Source organism: Apium graveolens, chromosome 7, assembly GCF_009905375.1.
Source record: "Apium graveolens cultivar Ventura chromosome 7, ASM990537v1, whole genome shotgun sequence".
NCBI classification, from domain to species: Eukaryota; Viridiplantae; Streptophyta; class Magnoliopsida; order Apiales; family Apiaceae; genus Apium; species Apium graveolens.
In genome coordinates, this window is record NC_133653.1 from 65,517,979 (window position 1) to 65,523,669 (window position 5,691).

General features: G+C 37.8%; 1 non-coding gene across 1 annotated transcript; it reads left to right on the plus strand.

Moving 5' to 3' along the window:
- Window positions 1–694: 694 nt before the first annotated feature.
- LOC141676255 (small nucleolar RNA R71) lies at window positions 695–801 on the plus strand. The gene has a single exon (XR_012556854.1). It is a non-coding gene; the product is annotated as a small nucleolar RNA R71 (small nucleolar RNA).
- The last annotated feature ends 4,890 nt before the right edge of the window (window positions 802–5,691 follow it).

Sequence of the window (5,691 nt, forward strand, 5' to 3'; positions counted from 1 at the left end):
CACTAGGTAGTGTACCAGGATGACGATTAAGCAAGGCATTGGAAATTTGCCCAATTTGATTTTCCAAGGTCTTGATAGAAATGGCTTGACTTTTGCACATAAGCTTCAACTCCTCTAAATCAAATTTTTCATTAGCTTGTTGCAACTGGAGTTGTTGTCTCGGTGCATATTGCGGTTACTGAAAACCAGGGGGTTTGTAATGCTTAGCTGGATACTATTGATAAGGCTGTTGAACCGCATTCTGAGTGTTGCTCCAACTGAAATTAGGATGATTGCGGTTGTTGGGATGATATGTGGCTGGCATAGGTTGCTGTGGGAGCTGAAAGTTGCTCACGAACTGAGCTAATTCACTAGAAATTGCGCACTGATCAGTCTCATGAGCACCAGCACAAAGCTCACAGACACTAGCGATTTGATTAACTCCATAATTAGTCAAAGTGTCCACCTTCATCGTCAGAACCTTAAGTTGGGCAGCTATAGCAGTTGCTGCATCCAACTCCAGAATTCCTGCTACCTTTCCTGAGTCATTCTCTGGGAAGGATTCTGGTACTCATTAGCAGCCATCAGTTCAATAAGTTCATAAGCTTCATCGTAGTTTTTAGCCCACAAGGCTCCTCCTGATGTTGCATCAAGCATGGGTCTAGAAGTAGCACCCAATCCATTATAGAAGCAATTAATAATCATCCAATCAGGCATACCATGGTGTGAGCACTTCCTTAGCATCTCCTTATATCGATCTCAAGCCTCACACAGAGATTCCCCAGTTTGCTGAGCAAACTGAGTAAGAGCATTCCTGATTGCAGCAGTCTTCGCCATAGGGAAGAATTTAGTGAGAAACTTTTGAGCAAGATCTTCCTAAGTGGTGATAGACCCTGCTGGTAGAGAATGTAACCGGCACTTAGCTTTATCCCTCAGAGAGAATGGGAAAAGTCACAGCTTGATAGCATCTTCAGTCACATCATTGAATTTGAAAGTGTCGCAGATCTCGATGAAATCTCTGATGTGCATGTTGGGGTCTTCAGTAGGAGAACCCCCAAACTGAACTGAGTTTTGTATCATCTGAATCGTGCTTGACTTGATCTCAAAAGTATTAGCCCTGATGGTTGGCCTGATGATGCTTGACTGAATGTCAATAATCTTAGGCTGAGAATAGTCCATCAAAGCCTTAGGATTTTCTGCTTGATCACCCATCTCTACTAAAGCTGCTTCATCGACTTTCTCTTCTTCTTCTACCTTCTTTTCTTCCTCAAAAACTTCCCTTCAAACCACCACAAGTTCTTCCTCGGCTTTATCCAGAGTTCTCTTACGAGTACGCGAACGCGTATGCATACACCCTCGCTAGAGTACCTGAAACAATGCAAGGAAATAAATAAGTAACAATGTCCAAGTTAATGAACTTTAACGACCACTGATGGAAAGCACATAAACTCTAAATTAACACTGCAGTCCCTGGCAGCGGCGCCAAAAACTTGTTAGTCGCTAAACAATCGCTAGTAATACACACAAGTATACGAGTTCGCAAGTAGTATAGAATCTTTTCTAGTTCGTCCCCACAGAGACTGGCTTGGTTAACTAATTAATTCATACACTTAAGCAACAATGTATGGTTATTATTCGATGCTAAGATGATAACAAATAGAGGTTGTTTATAATTAAGAATTAAACTAACAATTATAACTAAGAGAATAAAATTGGTTGAATTAATATATATGACAAACATGGGATTCTAACTTCAATAAATACTTCATTCAATAGCCTTACTATTCTCAACCTTAGCATGCAATGGTGATGACACTAATCAGACAACACGAAACTAATAAAACGCCAACTTTCGTTGCACGAGTACCATACTACCAGACATCCACAAAAGAGATAGAAGCTGAATAGACACCAATTATATTGAGACCCTATATGTCTATAGAATTTGACAACATAACGGTTTAAGCACAAGTCATCTATCTTGATTACATAGGGCAAGTAAGACGGTTAACATTACCTACGAATTATGCATAACAAATACATGAACCTATGCTAGCATGGCAAGTTCTAAATCCTTAAATTCACTTTCATTTCATTAAGAATTAACACACGATCTTATAAGTTCGCAAAGCTCATAAGACGAATACGCACAACCAATACTAGGTTATCATACAATCACCACACACTAAGGCATCGAAACAATTTAACTAAAGAAATCCATAAATAAATCCGCTAGAACCCCCCGATAACGATTAGCCCATAATCGGACTCATCATCAACGTGGGTTCCGATGAAAACATGGTATAACAAACGTAGTCTTTATAACGAATAAATAAAACCAAGTACAAAACAAGATTAAGGTTCACAAATAAGAAAACTAGCATCCAAGTTACAACATAGAACAAAGATTCACAAGTAAAAACAAGGTTTTCTTCATCTTCGTTGAATCGTGCTAATACAGTCTTCTTACGGCACCCCTTGATATGTCTCTGGCTTGTTATGTTTTTAAAAACGACCTAAAGTTGCTTATATAGCAACCCCATGCAGTGTAGAATTCTTTCTCTCAGAAACCAAGTAGAGACAGGATTCTGCCATCCCGACACGGCACAGCCGCGCGCTTGATTAGCGCGGGCGCGCTGGCTTTCTGTACTTTGGGCGCGGCCGCCCGCTTGATCTGCGCGGGCACGCTGGGCTTCTGCAAGAACTTGACTTCTTCATTTTTCTTGCAGATTTGAGCCGGCTTTCAACGAGCTTTTATTCCAACACCACCTTGACACCAAATTAGCACCTAAACAATGCTAATTCACCTGATTACCTAGATAATGCCTGAAATGCAAAAACACTCGAAAACACGTTAAAACACTTAACAACTTAAGTACAAACGCATCAATTCAAAGCTTATTAGAGCATTATAAAGTGTCATAAATGCCACTCAACATAAATCCCAATGGATCAAATATTGACAAGAAGTTTTCTAATGTAAAAATACATAAGATGTCAAAAAGGACCCAACAAGTGTGGGTTCTTAAAAATTCTGACTAATTTCCATATTTCTGATTACAGGGAAACAAGAAGAATGTGCTTGTCTTGGATAGTGGTTGTTCAGCACATATGACTGGAACTAAATCCCTGTTGTCAGAATATGATGAGAAGGCTGGCCCAATGGTTTCCTATATAGATGGCAATATAGGAAAAATAATGGGATATGGCAATATTATCATAAGAAATGTCAACATCTCAAATGTAGCTCTAGTAGATGGACTGAAGCACAACTTGTTGAGCATTAGTCAAATCACTGACAGAGGTTTCTATGTCGTGTTCTATGATACGCACTGTGAAGTAGTTCATAAGTTCACAAAGAAAACTATTTTTAAATCTTACAGACATGGAAACATTTACGAAGTCAAACTTCATGCAAATACTGATAGTCCAGAAACGTGTCTCGTAACCAAGGCATCAGTAGATGAAAGTCGGAATTGGCATTAAAAGCTTTCTCTTCTCAACTTCAATAATCTCAATGACTTGGTAAGAGAAGAATGTAATCATAAATATGTTGTACTTGTGGACAAAAATCTTAATCAGGAAAGAAGGCAAATCCTGATGAAAATGCACAAGTTAAGAGGGAGAAATGTAAAAATATCAGGAACTGACAACATAGTTATAGGGGGAGCTTTGCATGGAACTAATCCTGTCATTCATATTACTAATGATTTATCAATTTCTGACAGATTGGTCAGTGGAGAAGAGATTCTTGATTTTGCTAATAAATTCAGCAATGCAAATGCTGAGGGGGAGAAATCATGATTAAAATATTGATTTTGGATTACAAACTTTATCTCAGCAAGTGATGGACAAAATATTATTTTTCTTAACAAGGACGGTAACATTATTTCTTTTGTGATTTTTAAGTGTTACAAATTTATTTTATTCTATTTTGAATAATCATGTTAAACTTGTCATCATTATTTGTTTTATATTTGGAATAGGTTCATGTAAAGAGACTTTGTTTTATTTTCCTAGATACACGTAATTTTATGCATGCCGTATTTATTATTACATGGTTAATAAAAGTGTCTCTTTAGATTCTCAATAGGATTTGGCTCTAAATTTACTTATCATAAACCTCAATCACTACCCAAACGTCTCTCTCACACAACATCAAATCTCTAAATCTAAAATTTTCAAAACTTCTCACATTCTCAATGGCTCAAAATCAATTTTCACTCACAATAATGGAATTTTCTGGCCTGTCCATAACATGGTTGAGGGACGCTTATACTTTGACCCGCTTGGACTTCAGGTTCAAGTAAACAATCATGTTCATCATCCCACTGACATTCCTGAGTCAGTGGTTGATCATCTCTCGTGGGATGATCAAATGGAACTTCAGTTCTTTACTATGGAGGTTCTTCTTGAAGAGGAACGCCGAGCTGATTTTACTAAGCGTCAACTCCTAGCAGCTCTAGAACTGCAAGAGAACATCATTTCTCTTGCAGTCTCTATGTCCCGTATTTTTCATCATCGTGCGGCGAAGAAAGAGCAGGAGAACAACAAGGCGAAGAAGGATTAATAGTTCTATTCCTTAGGAGTTAGGGTTCATTTCCTTTGTAGTCACTCTTGTACTTTAATTATTATTATTGAAAATCTCATGTTTCTTTTTCTTTTAAACTTGCAAAAATGACTGTTCATATTACAGAAATCAAGGAGATTACAGAAATAAAGAAAAGGAAAATTAGAGATGGTGTTAAGCTGGTTGATGAATCATCAAACACTGAAAGTGGTAGTGATGATCCAATTATTTTTAAGAAGCCTGCTAGACCAGTGGAGATTACTGGTGCTAATGAAGAAGAAGACCATAGTTTAATTGCAGCTACTTAGCCTAAGAAAGGAAAACTAATGAAATTAGCTGAAAAGCTTCACAAGAAATCAGATGGTCTTATAGTGTTGGCTAATATTACTCCGGATTAGGAATCTACAAATCCTGACAAATCATTATCAAATCCTGATAGGTCTCAAGCAATTCCTGACAAGATAGTGACAATTCATGATCAGACAATTACTACATCTCACACATCCAAGATAGTTGAAATGTCCAAGGAAGTTGGTATGCAGAAGTCTATCAAGAGAAAGGCACAGACTTCATATGTTTCTCATAGCAAGAAGACCAAACCTCAATCACCACATAAGGGGTACTGTACACAAGAACCATCTTCTTAATGTGAAGATGCACATGTTAATGCCCCAGCTACACAACAACCACCTGCTCAAAGTGTAGGTGCAAGCATAACATCACATCTGACTATTCCTGGAATAGCTCAAGGAAGTCAAAGTTCTGTGGTTGATGACATTCTAAAGACAGTACAAGACAGGAAAGCTCATCAAAAAGCATATTGTTGGATTAGGTGCTGGTATCAATGATCCCATCTTTGAGGGAAGTACATAAGAACATTCCATTTAAATGATTGAAGAAGCATCTACACCTCAAGTCACACAAGAACCAATAGTTCAAAGTATTGTCGCAGACTTAGTATCAAATCCTACTATGGGGTCAAATCCTGACAAGCAGCACATCCCTGATACAAGGACAATTCTTGATAAAGCTGTTCCTGATTCTATAGATGTACTGATCACTTCTCAAGATAAGATTGAAATAATCTTGGTGAAACCACTCAAGGCTATACCAATGGTTGATACTCCTTAAGGTACAAATTA